The 19,839-nt window shown below is 44.0% G+C and overlaps 1 protein-coding gene across 1 annotated transcript in view; it reads left to right on the forward strand.

Moving 5' to 3' along the window:
* The first annotated feature begins 225 nt into the window (after window positions 1-225).
* Large1 (LARGE xylosyl- and glucuronyltransferase 1) overlaps window positions 226-19,839 on the forward strand; it is a 524,802-nt gene continuing 505,188 nt past the window's right edge. The window contains exon 1 of the mRNA XM_057753624.1: window positions 226-1,266. The gene's annotated coding sequence lies outside the window, so the exon portion shown is untranslated. The remainder of the gene's footprint in view (window positions 1,267-19,839) is intronic.

The raw sequence follows: 19,839 nt of genomic DNA on the forward strand, positions 1-19,839 counted from the left end.
TCCGGGTGTTGCTTCTTCCTGCTATCCGGAGAGTCAAGGAGTGGAGGGAGGCGCCTGGCCGTGGGCGGAGCCTAGGTAGGGCGGGCACTTGAGACGCTCATTCCTGGCTCTGTCCATTGGTCGTCCGTGAGGTCACGGGGGTGGGGGCGGGGCCTGAGGCAGGCTCCGGTCCCTCCCCAGCTCGGAACCCAGTCCCGATTGCTTCCCCCACCCCCAGCTGCACAGACGTGATACTGACACACAGTCACTGCAGCTGCTGAGCGAGCCGGACGCTTTAAGCACGCGGCGGCCGCCGGACTAGCCCGGAGCTTGAATCCCAGCGCCCGCCAGCGCGCTCCCACGCGGGTCCCCGTACAGAGGTTCCCGCTCGGCCGCGCGCGGGAAGCGGGGATCGCGCGCCCTCCGCTCGCGGCTCAAGGCTGCCCACGGCGGCTGCAGCCGACGCGCGGTTCCAAACCCGAGCGCTCCGGGAAGCCGGCGCGTCTCGGAGGCGTCGGCGGCGGTGGGGGCCTCCCGTCCGGGTTCCCCGCACCCACAGTGCTGCGTCCCGCTTGCCGCGCCCCGGCGACTCTGACCTTCCAAGGGTCGCCTACCTCGGCCCCAAGTCCCCGGTCCCGCGCCCCACTCCAGGGCGAGGCCCGCTCCAGCTCCCGCTTCTCGTGCACTCGCGGGCGGGCGCGCAGGCCCGGGTGGGGGGAGGGTCACTGGGACCAGCTACCGCCGGTCCCTGTGCACGCTCGCTGCTCTCGCCACCAGGGCCCGCTGAGCAGCTCCCGGCCTGGTCGCTGTTCCCGAGCCCGGGCGCTGGTGCCGGGGCGCGGCCGCACTCACTCGCCTCGCCGGAGGGTTGTGGGCAGGCCCTGCCCTGAAGGGGCTAAGCGGCTAGGTGGAGCCGGTAGGGTGTCCACTCCGCGTTTCTTCCTGGCGCTGGGTCCCGCGGGACCCAACCCTGGGCCGCCCCAGGCCCCTGCCCACGCGAGACGCTCCCGGCTTGGAAGAGTCTTTTTGGCGAGATACAGCTCCCGGCAGCAGCCCAGGAGGAGGAGAAAGAAGGGACAGTGCTCTGTCGCGGCTACCCGGACCTTTCCTGTGGTATTTGGAGCATAAGGCTGTCCCGAAGTCTACACTTGGCACCGACCGCCGGTTAAAACAGCACCTGCTGGGATACCGACCCGGACCCCCTACATTTCTTAGGCGTCAGTGTCACCACGCTTTCCAGTGTCAGCTCTTCCGGAGTGTTCTTTTTCCTGGGTAGTCAAGGCCAAGGTAAGAGCCCTAGGTTGCGAGAGAACCTCTTTGTGAGGCGATTTGGTGAGAAGTGCCCTAAGAAACTACCCAAAACCTGTGGCTGATACCCGGTGTGCTTAGGTTACAGTGGAAGACGGAGGACACACCGTTTTTGACTTGGCTTTGAGTTCTGGAAAAGCAGGAGGTTGAAGACCCTAAATCTCTGGTGTTCTCAGGACCTGTCTCAGGGTATGACAGGCTCATAGGCGGACAGATGTAGGTAGACAATGGTGGGGTGGGATGTGTATGTGTGGGAGTTCTCTAACATCTGGAGGTGCTGTATTCCCACTACCCTGGGACCCTTCCCGCCATTCTGCCCTGCTCACCTACCCGCCTTTCATGATGGGTTGCCCCTAGAACTTGCTTTGCAATTAATTGAAGAGAGGACGGTTTGGGGGTGTGCATCCACATTTTGCAAGAAGCTTTTTAGGTTAGAGTGGATGGTTTGCGTCAATACCCACGAGAGGAAAAACAGCCAACACACCTGATCCTTCCTTTTAGACTAAACTTCTTGTAGTGATCAAGTTTATTCTTGATCCATTCTGTTCTAGACAGAATTTCTTGTGAATGCCATTGCTTCTGGACGTTGGGATGGTGACTAAAGTTTGAGCATCATGAAGTTATGCTGTTCATCGCTTTGAAACGCTCCCACTATGTAACCACAGTTCTTTCTACAAGCCATGTCTTTGCCAGAGTGAGATTTTTTTTTTCAACTTATGAGCTTCCTCGAAACAATCTGCTTTTAAATGGGTCACGCCAAAGGGAACAGATTGTCTTTTGCACATTCAGTCCATCCCCTGGGTGACCCTGTTTAATAGGGATGCGTTTTTTTCCTGTTCCTGTGCTGATGCACCTGGGTTGAGTAGGTTTCTGCTCAATTCTGAATCTGTGAATTTTGTCACTCAGTCCTTTAAAATGATTTCCCGAGGGAGCAAAATAGCAGCTTACATTTTCTGTGAATGTCACAGGAAGTTTTACAGGGTCTTATGTAAGTCTCCCAAGAAAGAACTCAGACTCTCCCTTCAAGGGGACAAGAGGAGTAGAGAGGGGTGGGGGTGCACATCACCTAAATGCAGATGCCTGTATTGACATAGGTGGGGACCCAAAGTGCTTATTCTGTGGTGGATTCAGTAACCTGAGACTAATGTTCCTCCTTGCCTCTCCTGCCTTCCCACCTCAGGAACCCTTTGATAGACTCGAGATAGGGCAAGGTTCTAAATTCGGAAAAGGACAAATGATGGTTTCTTTTCTCATCTCATCATTACAAATGGATGACATGAATGAATTACTCACCTAGACTGGGGCCTCACTAGGAGAGAAAAAAGACTAAAGGAAAACTTGCGTGACCATGTCACACATCTCTTGTGTACCTTTACTTTTGAAGTGTGCCTTTTACCTTAGTGAAAATTGCTTGAGGAGAGCACTCATTTTGTCTAGCTGGGGCCTGTTAATTCCATTCAGAGGGGCAGTAGCTATCAGAATTTGCCCGTGTCAAAGAAAGTCAGCAAACTCCTTTAGTAGGACAGAGAGGCTTCTAAAGCAGAGATTCCCTCTGACCTGGGTCAGCACAGACAGCCTGTGAGTGGTCTGATTGTGGACTGATATTTTTGATGTGAAAGGATATGGATTCCTTTGACTTTTAAGTTGAAACTGGAAGAACCTTAGAAATAAAATCAAAGGTTTAATCCTCTAATAGGTCATGAGAATTCTTCTCTAGGTTTCCAACGTTTTCCAAGATTCTCCTGTTTTTTAGTCAATGCTTGACGGAGGAGGCTGCTTTTCACAATGTCTCAGCCCTCTAGCCACCTACAGGACACTAGGGCGGACTGGTTTTCTGTTCCACCACCAAAGCACAAAGACCAAGAACAGATGCTAGAAACAGCCATGGCTTTTTGTTAAAGCTCATAATTGTAACTTTTTGGTACCCAACTTGTGCTTGCACTAGTGAATGGATTCCAATATTTGTGTGGTGGGCCTGGTTTTATCTACAGTGTCATGTGGATAACTTGGTTGTTAACTACAAAGCTGGTCAGATTCAGTTATAGTATTTTAAGCATATAAAGACTATACATTTTGGGAAGATAGTCTCCTGTAAACTCCTGCCTTTTTCCATGGGGTCATGCTAATTTTAAATTACCTAATATTACTTGTAACTATCCCTCCATCCCCTTTGTAGTTCTGAAGTTCAAACTCATGGCTTGATACTACTACTGAGTGACATACCCAGCCCCTCCTTCTTGGGAGATGAGGGGGACTTTTGGACTATATAACCCAGATTTCAAAAATAACACTTCTTCAAAACATATCTGAGATTAATTCCATCAAGTTTTTTGCTGTCATCTTCTTAAAACTACATTCCTTACACAGATGGTAACATATCATTTGACAGCATGGTTGGGCTTAGATGCTCTCTGAAATTTTAACAGTGTTAAATCATTAGTGTCTGGGATTCTTTTAACAGAATTAGAAGATAATTGTATTTCCCTGAAGAACAAAGGCCTTTGGCCCAAGTCTGTGCATAGCAGCTAATTCTTATGAAAGACACACAAGGTAAAAAGGAAGAGTCTTAAGAGATTGCTCATTCCAAAATATTGGCACTCAAAGGACAAATTACATCAAGATCTAGGTACTACTGGAGTCTTAAGAAGCCTGATTCAGCATGTGGAATTAAATTTTGTTTGGAACTTGCAAAATTCTACAAGTCATTTCATTGCCTGGGACTCTGGGGTCTGTTAGATTGCATCTGCGACCTTTTACTCAAAAGTATAATGCATATGTAGGTAGTTTAAGGAGTACTGCTATTGTGGTCTAGGAAAAAATGATAAACATAGAGTCTTACCTTCTATTAAGGCTTTACAGATTGATTCTCATAGGTGTACTATAACCAAGAGGTAAGAGATTGGAAAAGGGGAATGCGGTTAGACTTGTCATTGAGTAACAGCCTGTGAAAGCCTGGGAGCATCTGGTCTGTGGTTCTAAGCCATGACGGGAGTCTTACGAATTTGAGGGAAGCCCTTTGGCCGAGGTTGAGGAGGTACCTGAGGCAGAATAACGGCCTTCTGTAGGGTTGGTGAACAAGGTGGATGTGTCTTGTGGCTAGAGATTCTCAGAGAGGTGGCTTGGGTTATGTGGCTTCACTGCTGTATACTTACTTCTCTATTGGAAAGTAGTGATTTTGTACTTCTGTATTAGAAAGTAGTGATTGCTTCTGAATGTTGGTACAAGTGCCTTACCCTGTGTGCAGGTCCTGGAGGATCTTCATTTGGCTCATAGTTGGTCATGGGTAGCAGACAGACATCCACTCCTGCAAGCTGAGTACTACTGTGCAGGTGTGTTCAAAGGACGACTTTTAGTTTCCCAGGTTAGTGGGAATAAGGGAGACAGCAGCATGTACCTCATTGTCCATCAATCATGTGAAATGACAGCTGGAAAAGGAGAATTTCTAGGAAAGGAAAACTTGGAGTTTGGAGGTTAGTAACTTAACAGGGCCCCATGCTAGAGATTGTATCTTATCCTCATTCTCTGTATAATCAAAAGAGGGCAAAAATGGTTGTCAGGCAAGTTCCAAGAATATTAGTTGATTACCCCATATTGTTATTAAACATAGACAAATATTTTGGTGTCTGTTGTTCTCCATGTAGAATTTTTCATGTCCTTTCAAAAGCTGTTAGCATGCAAATAAAGGGTCCCTTTTCAAACCTATATCTGCCTTCTGTGTACATGAATGACATCTGGGGTTTGATTGTGTTTTTACACAGCAGTGTGATAAAGAACTCAGTTACTTAACACATAATACAGTATGGTGAGGACAAAACTGCCTCCTATTAGACTAAATTCATTTTGTTAGCTTTAGATCCAGATAGAGTTATGGCTGTGTTTCACACCTTAACAGCGTTTCAGTATCATAATCATTTCCATTCTAGTCTCAACTTTCTTTGTTGTTAGAAGAGTTTTATACTGTTGAGAATGGGAGTATGCATGTACATGTCTGTCAACCTTTGTGTGTTGCAGTGGTAAACTTTAGTTTTTTCCTTGGTCTTGGTTTCTGTAGGTGATTGATTCTTAGGTTCCTCTCCCTTAATACCAATTTTCACAGATGTTTAAGCTCCTTTTCTAAGATGGTCTAGTGTTTGCACATAAACTCTGTACACCTCCTATGTAGTTTTATAACATCTATATTGCTTATAATACCTACCCCAATGTAAATGATACATGAATTACAGTGTGATGTTTAGAAAGTAAATGACAGAGCAAAAATGTCTACATGTTTAATATAGTCACAATTTTTATTTTTAATTTTATTTAAAGATTTATTTTTACTTTACGTGTATGAGTGTCTTGCCTGGTTGTAAAATACTGTATACATGCCTGTGCCCCCAGGTTCCAGAAGAGGACTGTAAATAGAGACTGTACTTTAATTTCAGACCAGAATAATCACACAGAAACTATATCAATTACAACATTGTTTTGCTGACAGTTTAGTTATATTCCTAGCTAGCTCTTACATCTTAAATTAACCTATTCCTATTAATCTGTATATCGCCACGAGGCTGTAGCTTACTTGGTAAGGTTCTGTTGTCTTTCTCCTTCGGCAGCTACATGGTGTCTCTGTGACTCTGCCTTCTTTCCTTCTCTATCTCTGCTTGGATATTCTGCCTTGCTATGTTCTGCCCTGCCATAGGCCAAAGGAGCTTCTTTATTAACTGATGCTAATAAAATGTACTCACAGCATACAGAGGACACTGAATTCCCTGGAGTTAGAGTTATAGACTTATAAGCTGTCTCTGGATATTGGAAACTGAACCTAGGTCCTCTGCAAGGACAGCAGGTACTCCTAACTGCCATGCTATCTCTCCAGCTCTGGACACAATTTTAATGCTTTCTCTCTGCTGCTGGTTGCATACGTAATGGCAAATCCTCTTAGTCTAGACTCTCTAGGACTGCCTGCATGTGGTAAGGAAGAGAATCAATAGTGGAGCTATGCTCTCTGAGGGGTATTAGAAAGAACAGAAACTCAAAGTTGCAATTGTAATTTCCAGGACCATGTATATTTAATTAAGATCAGGAGCCAGGACAGAGGTAATAAAAGGTGTATGTGTATGCGTGTCTACATGTATTTTTAGTACTTGCTCCTTTGCTTTGCGTCTTCTATGCCTGTATGGGATGGGTTGCTTTAAGTCAACCCAATATCTTCTAGATTCTGGGTGGCATCTGTCCAAAAGGCATTGCTTACTTTATATCTAGCAGTTTAGACTCCTGAATAGGGAGAGACCCAACCTAAGCTAGTTAACAGCGAGATTTAGATCAACAAGTAGGGCTTTAGTTCTCTGCTCTGAATTGGAAGAGACCTGACCAGTACAAAGGTGTGTTTAAGAAGAATGCCAACCTTTGCTCTTTGTTGCAAACTTCATAGAACCCCTTGTACATGAGGCCATGAACATATGAAAAAGCTTGCTTGCTTGCAGATAGATTGACCCTGGAATGTTACACTAGTCCTTAGGTGTAGTAAGGAGGATCGGGCTGTGTCCTGCCACTCGGCCAGCTTAACCCCGGCTTGAGTCTAAACAGTGTCCTTTTTGGGCAGGAGAACCATGGTGTCTGATACAGAAGGACCTCCTATACCACTTAGGTACTACTTGAGAAAGAAGAGCTTTGTGATCAAAAGAAAACAAAGCTAAAACAATGATCATTTTAACTGTTTCAAAATGAAGTAGATAAAAACAAGAATTGACCCTTCTATAGTCTTCTGCCGGATACCTTCAGAAGGAAGTCCTTCCATTTGACCTTGTAGGGGAGAGGTTGGATAAAGATGAAAGTGTGGAAGTCAAGTCAGGAAGAGTGCACCACAACTTGTTTTTGAGTTGGTTCTGGTCTCCGTTGGGCAGAGTGCACTGCTTATTGGAAAGTAGAAATTTCAAGTGCAATGTGAATCTGTGCTATTATGTTAATATTGAAGCTAAATTGGGGAGTCCTGTATTTGAGAACTTGGCGTATAAAATCTTTTGTCAAGACCAAGTAATTTAATATAATTAATTGTTTGAGCTATGAAAGGATTTTTATTTTACAGAAGTGATTTATTGTGGGCCTCCATTTAATAGCTGCTTTTTTATTGTATTTGAAATTATTTTATGAATACAGTCCTAATGGACACTTTGAGGAGATTCACCTATTAGGTAATATCAAGACTTTTGAATCTTAAACTAGAATGTTTTACTGGATAGCCAACTTGGCTTACCTGTCATGAAGCCCAATATCAGATGTGTTACAGAACAGGAGTTATTTAAATGGTCAAGCTCACTAACTGGCCACCCGAGCAAGTAACTAAGTTAGCTAAGTATTCCCAGGATTCTGACTTTCATAGTTCCAGTTTTGACTCTTCTTTTTGTCTTTTTCTTAAATCGGGTGTGTATTCATTTGTACTTGTGCCAGGGCACATTTGTTGAAGTTAGAAAACAACTCCTGGGAATTTTCTTGCAGTGTTTGGGTCCCAGGGATGTAACTCAGTCATCAGGCTTGACAGCGTACTCTTAGCCACTGAGCCATTTTCTTTGTTCACTTCTCACAGTTTAAAAAAAAAAAATGAAAGTGTGTATATGTGTGTTGTCACTTCTGTCATTGCTACAGTCCTATAGGGGGTTTTGTGGTTGTATTGTCTCTGACCCCCAAGTAGCTATATCTTTTATCAAATCCTCAGAAGAGAGTTTGTTCTAGGGATGAAGTGAAATAGAGGTAATTTTGGAGTTGCAGGTAATCACAGGCTGAGGTAGAATGGAAAGTACAGTCTCATCCATAATTGGAGCTGCTCTTATCACATTATGGGGCTTTGCTTTGGACAGGTAGCAGATGCCAAAGGAAACGGAGCCCTGACTACTGGGAGAGCTTTGCTTTTAACTGGGTCCTTTTCTGAATTACCAAGGCAAATTGGAAAGAAATAGCTTGGCTGATCTCTCCAGCCCTCCATGGTAGTAGCATTAGCATTAGGAAGATTTGCTGAAGCATAAGGCCTTGTCTGCATTTCTTAGGTTTTTAAAATTATTTATAAAGGTATTGAGTCTTGAGTGTTATTTTATTGTTAGTGATGACTACTGCTTCAGACATATAGATGCATATTTTTTCTTTTGAATAAGGTTGACATGTGTGACCCCCTACATTAGTTTCCAGAACAGTTGTATGGATCCTTAATAAGCCAACAGTGTGTTCCAGCTTTGCTGACAGATACTGGCTCTTATCTGGGAGAGGCATTTACTATTCTCCTTGGAAGACACAGCAGAAGGATGGGGTGGGTTTTTTCCTACCTCTAGTACGATGACTGGTGCTTTACTAAGCACTGAAGTAAGTAGTTACAGTATCAGCCCCACATGGTCAATTTAGGGAATGAAAAGGTAGCCCTGTTTTCACTGTTGAGGTGCAGTGATCAGGGAGGGGGACATTTCAGCAGATCCCAGTGTACTTGGGATGAACTTGGACTACCTGTAGCCACTTTACAGAGCTTTTCTTTTCAATTTGTCATTGGCATTTCAGATCAACAAAATAAATTCTCTGAAGGCTTATCTCTGTGTTGTAAGTGCCATAATGGAATGGGCCCTATGCTCTTTCCTCTGGATATTTAGGGATTTTAACTTATTTGGAATGAGAAGAATAGGTGTACTCTCAAGCTGGTTCACATTCAGATACAAGATGTGTTGAACATGTCTTAAAGCATTTTCAATACAAGCCTTAGAGTGATTGGGGATGTTGGCATCTCTAGTGCTAATGACAGTGGCTATGGCACGACTGTGAATGGGGCCATGGCTTTTGTGTTAGGAGGGTGAAGTGGATTTCCAGGATTGAAGGGAGAGACACTGCCTCAGGGAGAAAAGGTCAGGGAAGAGGCCTCTGCCCAGTAGATCTCTTTGCCCATCTGTGTTAACTTGAGTTGCTTCATCTGAACTCCTCATGATCATGACTTAGCATGGACAGCTTCTCCCTGTGATCAGAGCAGCTGTGCTGGGACACTGTTCAGTCTGAAGGAGCTAGCTGAGTCCCCAGGTCAGTTCCTTCATTCATTCAGCCTGAGGGAGGCAGTTGAAGCCTGAGATCAGCTCCTTCCTTGGCCTTGGGTACTGAGGCCAATGAGGTAAGGAGGATTCTTCACTGGGAAGGTGGGACTAGAGTCCAGGCTTCCTGTCCTCCATCTCTATCAGCCTTTGGTTCCAGTCTCATACACCCTATTTCTAGGCTCTGTCCTCTGTTCCCTTCCTGTCTTTCCATACTCTCTACTTCAGTGTGTTTCATATCTACTCAGTGTACCTTAGTTCAGACAAGCCTCCATTAGAGCCCTTTTAGTGACTTTATTTTCACAGCCTGCATAAAATGTGGGGGGTCATTCTTGACTAGGTCCCCAGGACTCAGCTCTTAGTGGCTATGTTTCTTCAGTCTGGTTATCTGATGGCTGACCTTGCTCTGGCTTTCCTGCATTCAGCCTGTGTGACTCCCAAGTTCTACTTGCCCTCTTAGATGACTTTGATACACTTACTTCCTTTGCTAATTAGACCCTTACTGTTCTGCTGTCTGGTTACAGTCTTTCTTTCCTGACTGCAGACTCTGTGACACTTCATGTCTTTATGGTGTTCCCTTGGCTCATGGAGCCAACATCCACCGGATTCTTCCATGTGCAGGAATAGAGGTGCAGTGATCATTCACTCATGTCCTTGATCAGGGTAGGGAAGTAAATGCTAAAAAGGTAGGAACAAAAAGAGATGCACACTGGCACACTCCTTGGTAGCCTGAAGGGATCAAAGAAGATGATGATATTCCATTTGAATCCTTGCTGAGATGAGATGATAGAGTGACAGGGGCCATGCCAAATCCAGAGTTGTCATCCCTTACTGTTCTCTTACTCTGTGCTGAGGCCACACCCATCTTAAAATTCATGGGAGCATTCCATAAATTTCTAGCACTTAGAGATCCTTTACAGACACGTGTTGAATTAAGACTAGAGACTTCTGTTATTGATGTTAAGAAACAGAGTTGGAGAGTTTGGGGAAAATGTGTCTGAGTGAAGCACAACATAAGATACAGATGAGTTGCGGGGCCCGAATAGAAAGCAGGGGATGATGTTGGGGAGTGTTTAGCTGAAGGTGTTCATGGGAACCAGAACTTGAGGTTTGAGAAGAAACCAGCTAGAGTCTTTTAGCAAAATCATTGCAGACACAATGAAGAAAGTAATTAATACACGCTGCTTAACCCAAATACCTCACAGGAGGTAGGCTCCATTGTCTGACAAAGGCACATTGGGAAATTCTGGAGGACCCTCTCAAGTGTAGCAGTATGCATTGTCTAAAAATCCCTGGATGGAATTGTTGCTACAGGACAGAGGCCAACAGATGTTTCTGAAAACTTTTCCAGTCTTCATCATTGGCTCAACTTAAGCTTGACATTGATGTTGGAGATGATTATCATTACTCATCCTAAAGGCAGCCTCATTGGAATAAAGTCAACTCATGACCCAGCCATAATCTAAAAATAGTTTCTCCTTAGGCTGTGATGGGGATGGGACTTTGGTGATGTCGTCTTGAGCCTCTCTCATTAGAGGTTTGTTTAAACGAGCCCAGAGTCATAGAACAATCTTTTTCTGGGTTTTGTCTGATACTCAAGGGACATAATAGAGAAATTTCTTTTCTTCACAAGTTCCTTCTATGGTACCTGCAGGGGCTGAGAGCAGATGCTAAGAATTCTTCCATCTGGATTGTGCTTCACATTAGAAGCCTGGTCAGGGCTCTGCCCTCTACCCTCATGTCTGCTATGTTGTTTTCTGCTGGACTGTGGGGACATTCTTTGTATAATGGTAGAATAAGCCGTTCTAGACAGCCACTTTTTTTTTTTTTTTTTTTTTTTTTTTTTTTTTTTTTAAGTAGGGCATTCTACTTACCTTTGGGGAGTAAGAACTTTTCTGGAGTAGGCTGTGGATTTGCCCTCACAGCCAGTGACTAGAAAGCATCTACCTTTCTAATGGGACACACAAAGCTTGTTGTGAACCATCTCCAGCACAGCTGCTTCATCTCCTTCCCTCCACTCCCCACTTAGGGACCTCCAATCCTTAACTTCATAGTTTCCCTATTTATTAGTTATTTTGCCCAAACTTGACAAGGTCTGTACTTACTTTCTTTGCCTCTTCAACTTTTTCCTTCTTTTATGCATGGAACATTTCTAGTTCCTACTTGAAACTAGCCTAAGAAGCCCTTCCTAGCTTTCCTGGTTCTGGGTGCTGAATGACATTGGTACTGTCTATTCTGCTGAGTGCTGCCCCTGCCTCTCTCACTAGCCTGCGGTTTACCTGTCTTCAGCTCCCACTGTACCTAAGGCTCTTTATCTTTAGGGCTTTATCCTAAACCCAGAAATACTGTTTGACCAATAAATGATGATACTGCTATTTTAGTGTGGTGTGGACTGGGCTGGTGTAAGTAATGTGGTATTTTCCTACTAGACCTGGAGAGCCTTCCTTTCCTGCAGGGGTAGCTAGCATGATGTGAATTTGTTTCTTAAAGCATTCTCAACTGCACTGACTGCATGTCCTTAGCAATAAATAGAAGGGGTATACTGATGCCCCGAGGTCATGGTGGAGGGTGAATGAAAAAAGAAATAAAAGGAGGACATGACTTTTCCTAGGTGTGGGAGAGGAGAAGATTTATTGTAGATATGAAGGAGAGTGTAGCTAGAGGCAGAGACATCTGAAGAATCCACAGTGAACATAACCCTAAGCCAGGCCATGTGAGGACAACAGGGAGGTGAGAGCCAGGAGACCAAGAGGCTAGGAGGGTGAAGGGTGAAAAAGGATAAAAGAGGACAGGTGTAGCCAAAATGGCAGGGTTATATAGGGAGGGCAGAAGGGGGAAGGGAAGGGCAGTCCTGTCCCTGGACTGGTGAGTTCAGGGTAGGTGGCAGGGTATGCCAGCCAGGTTCTTAAGTGTCCTTGTACACCAGCTGATCCTTTCTTCTGCTTTCTCCTCATGTTGTCTTCATTCTCAGGAAAGTTCTCCCTATTGGGTGACTGTGAGGGTTCCTGGAGCCTGTGTTCCATCTTACCCAACTCACCATCTCAGCTGAAGGGGAGTGTCTTTTTCCAGTCTTATCTGGTAAAGTAATAGTCCTATTCTGGTTAGAATAGTCACATCTCAGGAGCAGCTTGGGAGAGGGCATGAGTCATGTTTGCATGACTTTCCATAGTTCTGTAGCAGACCTGAAGTTTAGATGCCACTATTCTTATTCTCTTGTGTGTGCTTCCTCTACTGCCCCAGCTACCAGCTTCTCCTCTTGGAATGTCCACGTAGCCACTGACAGGATGGCCTGGGAGTTGCCTTCCGTTCCCTACATTTGTCATGTCAAAACCTTAGTCGAAAGGACAAGGAATCCTCAACACAGTACATTTTGTGACTTTTTCCCCCCTTAACATGGTTTTATTCTTCAAACATCTTAAAAAGGTAACTTAAAAATAGTAGGCCCCATGTAGATTAGTTTGCCAGGAATGACATCACAATACTGTATGTGGGTGTGTGGGAAGACCTCAACAACTGTTGTAGAAACTGGTGATTATCCTTTGAATCCAAGCAGTGTGATGTTCAATGAGACCCTCACAAAACTGGGCCTGTGAACATTGCTTCTGTGATTCTAGTCTCTCCCTCCCACCCAATTCCTTCTCTAGTTGTACATGGTCTTGGGAGATGCTCCAGCATATAGTAGCAGGTTATTAGGATGGGAATTCCAGTGACACAGTTTTCCTGAGGTCATTACCTATCTTGGGTGGGACGTTTTTGGTGGCGCTCTGGTTTTTACTGTTGTAAACAACTTCACCCATGCTCCTATTATAAGTGAGCCAAATAAACTTGGGTTTATGAAACTAAGCTGGGATGGGGTAATTTCTTTGGTCTGTTATTAGTATCCTATCTGGGTGAATAGACCTCTCTCCAGGAAAAGTGTTATCACCACTGCAGAAATTTATTTTCTAGTAGTTTTGAGGCAACACTATGGCGGGACTGTGTCTTCCAAGGCCTGCCTCCTTTGTTAGTCTTTACTTGATCTTTATTTATTTTTGTCTATGGATCTCTAATCTGCCCTTCTTTTATGGATGAAACCACACTGGGTGAGGATAATGACTGTATTTTACCCTTGTAGCCTCCATGAGACCCCCCTCTCTCCAAACACAATCACATCCTGATTTGCTGACTTCATTTACAGACGTCATTCAGTATTTGAGCTTGGCGAGGAGCCATAATCCTACCCTTAGCAGGGGTGTGTTTTAATGCTGTTCAGTGGGTAGTATTTGACCAGTTTTGTGCAAACTTTGAAACACAAATTTGTAGCACATTCTAGTCTGTAAATGTAGATAAAGCAATCCAGGGATGGTGTCTTTGCAGGCTGCTGTTTGGGGACTCTTTTTCCTTTTGAGGGAATAGAGGGGACAGGTGTACAGAAGGACAACTGGCTTGCTTAAAATGCTTGGAATGAGGTGGTAAGGATCAAGACAATTATCTGCTTAGGCTCAGTGCTGTCTCGTTGGACTTGTAGCATTGCCATTATCATTAAAAAACAAATCCCAAGGGTTGTTTTTGTTTGTAAAATGAGCTTACAGAGGCCCTAAAGTACAACTTTGTAGTAGCGAGAACTGTCCTTTCTACTCTTTGCATAGGGTAGCAGATTCTCTGTGGTCAAAAACTTTACTGAAGTCTTCAGGTGTTAGAGCTAGTGTGTCTACGTGTGACAGTTCTGTTATCTTGTTTTCTGTGTCTTAGGGATCACATTTTGCAAAGGTAGGGCTTCCTAAATGAGTTGACCAAATCACAAAAGGGCTACTTTTGTTTTGATGTTCATGTATTTCTGAGCTCATCATCTTTAACATTAAACAGATGACAGACCTGCCCGTTTATCTGCTTTGTCAAGACATTGTCACTCTTCTTGGTAGTGTGTTAACTGTTGTTTTAAATTGCCGTGTACTCATTGTCTGGGTTGATAATGGATCATCAGATGAGAGATGTGGCGGTCATCTAAAAAAAAATTCTAAGCTTAATGCTCTAGAAAGATCATTGCTACAAGATCACCTCTTGCTTACAGGCTATCTGGGTGGAAAGCAATTCAGTCCCTGAGAGAATCAGACTGAGTATCAAGGGGCATATGTGTGTTCAAGCACATGTGTGCATGTAGGTTCAGAGGTTGTTGTGCAGTGTCTTTCTCTATTGCTCTCCACATTGTATATAATGTGGAACCCAGAGCTCATGGGCTGGCTAACCAGCTTGCTCTGGTAATTCCTTGCTTCCACAGTGCTTTGATTACAAGTGGGGCTACCACACCTGCCTACATTTATGTTGGTACTGGGGCTCTGAATTCTGCTCCTTATGCTTGTGAACCATCTCTCAGCCTCAAAATTCTTCTTTCTGTGCTGGTACCAGCTGTTTGGTTAGGGCTTACACTAATACTCATCTTAATGTGATCACTTCCATGAAAACCTTACTCTTAAGAATTCTTCATGAGATATTGGGGGTTATCTTTTGGAAGCAGAAAGTGTGACAATAAAACCCGTGTCCTCTCAGCTTCATAGTCTCTTATCTGTGAAACAGGGACCATCATCCTTTCCCACCTTCAGCTCAGAGACCAAGCACAATCTTGTGAGAAGGTATCCTAGAACACAGATGGCTTCTGACTTGCTATAAGGTTTAGTTTAGAATCTTTTGACTTTGATATGATGTGGATGTGATATACCTTTGGGTTTTAAACTGTGATCTTTTCCTGGGTTATACAGAGTCGAGTCTCCTCAGGATGGTGTAAAGCAGCATGGAGCTGTAGCTGTCTGTCACCCAGTATACCAGAGTGGTAAACTACCTGTGCTCTGAAGTGTAGCACACTGCTGAGTTTGTTAGGTTAGGTGTATGGCATACATCATTTTCCTTTTACAATAGCTTTATTGCGACATAAGCCTAGTGTGGGTAATAATCATCTGTATGTATTCGCAGGGTGATGGCACAGGGCCCCATATGAAGTCTATGATATCAAACCAGGTTCTGGGTCTTACCCATGATAGGCTCTGTGAGTTTTTTAAATGAAAAGTTCTTTGAGAAGTAAAATATGAATTTTGACTGAAGTTGCGTGCTAGGTGGGACTCAGAGAATTCTGGTCCTGGGTTGAGAGGGACACATCACTGTGGTGGGGTCTACACCCTTAGTCTTATGGATTGGTTGCCTTCTCTGACTGAATTGATGGGCACTGACTGCTGCCATTGGTGTAAATTGGTATGGATCCTTGGGTATGCATTCCAGCTTTTGAATCTTTTTTGGGGAGCATAACATGTGGGTACATTCTGCATTTATTAATTTATTTTTGTGATTTAGGTTTTGGAATTCAAAAGAGCTTCATTGAGGACAGAGGCTAAGAAAAAAGTTTCTTTCTTGAATCTTCTGATCACTTGCAATGGTGAGGGACGAAAGCCATAAACAAACCTTGGAAACCCTGGAAACCTTCACACTGACAGTTCAAGGAGTGGGGGGTATGTTCCTTTGACTTCTTTTAGCTTCAGTTGTAACACAAATGTCAAAGGTAGGCATGTCTTGAATTTGTGTTTTGTTTGTTTTGTAGTTTTTTTTTTTTTTTTGAGACAGTGTCTTGTGTAGCCCAGGCTAGCCTTGAACTCGTTGTCTTTTTACTTCTCCAACCAAATGCCTGTATTTCAGGCATGTGCTATTACATCTAGCTCTTCATTTTTTAAAAAGATGCTTAAACTGCTGCAGAAATCTCACTTCTTTGTTAAATATATGCTAGCCTAATTTTCATCATCAGATTAGCATTTCTGAAGGCCACAGTAGTTAATGTCACTTTGCCCAGACTCCTTCAGTGGCCTGCAATTGCTGACCATCTGCAATGTGCCAGCATTGTACACCAACCCCCCTGGGGTGAGGAGGATGATAAAATAAAGTCTCTACATGGAACACTTTTACTCAGCGAGGCAGGGTTCATCATGACCAGGTTAGGCTGTTCCTAACCCTTTTGTTTCTAGGCAAAGCCACTTCTTTTTTTACTTGTCACCTACAGTTCTGGGCTAAAAACTACCATATATCTAACTCCACTTGGTATTTATTGGGCTGTTACATCAAATTTTGCAAAACCAGAGGCATCGCTTGGCTAGACAGAATCTTTATTCCTCTCTCAAGAGGCTGCTCAACAAGCTTTGATGATCCGTAAAACCCAGCTCTATTTCTAACACAGGAAAGCTTGTAACTTTTTTCTTTCCTTTTCTGAATTTGAGTCCTTTATGGAGTATTTTGATAGTTGGGTACTGTCAGCTGGCAGATTTTATGTCACTGCCTCTCAGATGGGTGATGAAGTTCTCGGATCAATTTGGTTATATGCTGGCCTCATACAGAGCCACACTTGGAAGTGTTACATTGCAAGAAGTGTTCTTTTTCGTGGGGAGATTTAGATACAGTAATTGAAATGGGGATACCTGGAAGGAATATTGATGTCTCTTCACTACATGCAGTAGTTGGCAGGCATCTTGCAGAAGAGTTGAAGGAATTTGCTGTGTTGTTCACTTCCAGTGGGGAAAGAATCTAATGGCCTCCGCTGTGGTGATCTGACCCAGTACAGCCTCTCCTTAAGCACTTGTCCTTCTGCTTACTTCCTGATGGATAATATCAGAAGAGGACTTGATATGCAGTGAGGTGTCCTAAAAAATATGCAGATTGAGAAGGCAGGGAGAAGAAGGAACCAGTGGCACAAGATTTGGGCCATTACATAATTTTTCTCTTCAGAGGTATTCTTTGGTGGGGAGAAAGGAGGAAATAGAAGTGTTGTTATCAAAGTGTTTCATACGTTCTCTGTGTCTCATTGAAAGAAGTTTCTAGGGTTTTAAAGAGGCATGTGGATTAGCTGGATCATTGTATAGACAATAAGATGAACCATAAAATTTATGGTTTCATACCTTTTAGTTATAGGTCCAGAAAAATCAAGGGACTTGTCCAAGGTCACACCAATGGAGTAGTAAAACCTCCATTCTGGCATTCCAGCTGCTTGCTGGCTCTCCCCAGCCCAGGCTACCTTTGTCATGATTCAGTAACTCTTTGAAACAAGACTTACATTTTTTCAGATGATGCCCCCCCCCCAAAGAAATTACAGAGTCCTCCTATTGGGTGCCTTTGAGCTGCTACAGCTGTGATCATATCACTGGACCGCAATGGGAGGAATGGCACGATCAGGTCTTGTTTTTTAAATCAGGGTCTTGTTCCCATGATTATTGAATGCATCCTTTAAAGATGAGGGGGGAAAAAAACCCAGCCACCCTCCTCAGCAAATCATAAAACAAATTATGCCCTTGCTACCCAGAAGTGCAGAGAAACAGCAGGCTCTTCATGGTGCAGAGAGTAATGGATGCAATATTAAAACAATGAGGAATAAACCAGGATCCAATAGCTGAAAGCCCAGAGGAAAACAGCCTAGTAATGCCCCAGGGATAATAGGTCTCAACGACAGGTCCCTGTGATTTATTGTGCTTAATGTACTTATTTTTATTTGTCCCCTTCCACATGGAGCTTTGTCACCAGAGAGATTTGATAATGGCCTGTTTGCAGTCACTTAGGCTCCGTAATAAAGCACCACCATTCATCTATCTGTTCATTGGTTGGCATTCACCCTGAGCTTTCACCTTCTCTGGCAAGGAGAGAATGGAGCCAGAAAGGGGCTTCTCTGCCTCCTTGCATGTTTTCATCATGCCTCTCTGTTCTGACTCACTGTGGTTTCCAACTTTGTGCTCCTTTGGAACAGCAGCAGAAGACAGAGTTTCAGCGGGTGGATATCAAGTTGTGAGATGGATGGTTATGTAAGAGCAGAGTACACTCAGTCTTACTAAGATGCATCCATTAATGGCGAAAGAAGAGCCCCATCCCACATGGCATGACAGGTCTGTGGGATTTCATCCTCATATATCACCAGTGAGAGTTTTTACTAATTTCAGCTTTTGAGGGTAGGCAAAATAAAGCAGAGAAGTGGGCATGTAAAGCTTCCCAGAAGAATGGGCTTGATCTAACGGCTGTAACATGTTCGCTTCCTGGCAGCAGATGCTTTGCCAGTATGGGTGTGTCCAGTCAAAATTTCTTTGCTCTTATTTCTGTACTTTTGGTGAAGAGGTAGCGGCCTTTCAGGCGGGTCCTGCCTTTAACCTGTGTAGGTCCTGATGGAGACTTAGGGTGAAGACTGGGAAAGCACAGCACTAAATCCAGATTTCTTCTCTTTGGGGAACTCTGCCTAGTCTATCATCAGGGCTGGCTGGCAGGAAGGCATTTTGGCTCTGTTGCTTCTCATACTTAAGCTCCTTTGCTCAATTTTCATTCGAAAACCAAGAGAATAAATATCTAATTGCAGAAATTTCAAACAGTGCAGCAGAGCCAGATTGTAATAGCAGGAGATGGATACTCTGGGGGCCTTCTAGATAAACCCACCTGTGTACAAGAGACTTGGCCTATTTATAATCAGTAGTCAGTGGCTGAGGGACTGGAAGGGCACTTTTGGGATTCCATTCTGTTACTCTTGCATGAGACTATTGTTGCCTTGATGAAGTTGCCACACATTGGAATACACACAGCAAGGAACTTCAGTTGGTTCAGGGCCTGAAAGTGACCCTAGGTATCAGTCAGCAAGCAGAAAGGTCCCTCAGGTATAAGGAAATGACGGACATTCAAATGAGCTTTTGGATAGATTTTTACCAGGGCTCCATGCACAAGAATACTACCTGGTGACACTGACTGCAGCCTTGCAAGTTGATGCCCTGAGTATCTATTATGGCATGGTCAGATTCATGCCAGAGCTGCAAAAGCTGAGCTCACACAGGTCTGCTGCTCTGGGCTGCTGGTTGATGATAGCTTGCTGTACAGCAGCAGCTCACCAGAGCCTGACTTCACTCCATCTTGGCTTTTTTCACTGGTTACCTCAGCCTGCATCTTCTCTTGTTCAGATGCTGGCAACAGAGGAAACATATGAATCTTCTGCTTTTCCATTTTCTTTGTAGACTTAGATACCTTCATGGTTAGAGTAAATCTTTCCTCCTACTTCCTTCCTGTCCTCTTCTCCTTTCTGACTTGTGTGCCCCACCCAGAGATACAGATACTCAGTTTTGCCTGCTCACCTCTGGCAGGTGAACTTACTTCCCTATTCTTCCTTTGTTGACGGGCATAACCCCATGTCTTACATTTCTCTTGTGTTATAACACAAAATAAGAGTGATCATATTTGCTGGGGTAACTTTAATTTAAAATATTGTCCTATTTGCTGATAATTATCAACTGCTGAAGCCTCCTACAAAATCAAGCTCAGTGTATAAGTTTTCATTGAACTGACTCCCATGCAGTGAATTAAAAAGACGCTATTATTTTTGGAGCACTGGCAATATGTCAACCACTTGATTAATGATTCTCATTGTGTCTTCGCTGCAACCTGATGAGTGGGTGTCACACTACCTGATACACAGAGGAGCACACCGAGATATACTGGGGTTTGTTTTCTTGTCACACAGTGCATTTATGTGGCTGGGATTGGAACT

The sequence above is a fragment of the Chionomys nivalis genome, chromosome 21 (assembly GCF_950005125.1).
Source record: "Chionomys nivalis chromosome 21, mChiNiv1.1, whole genome shotgun sequence".
Taxonomy (NCBI): Eukaryota; Metazoa; Chordata; class Mammalia; order Rodentia; family Cricetidae; genus Chionomys; species Chionomys nivalis.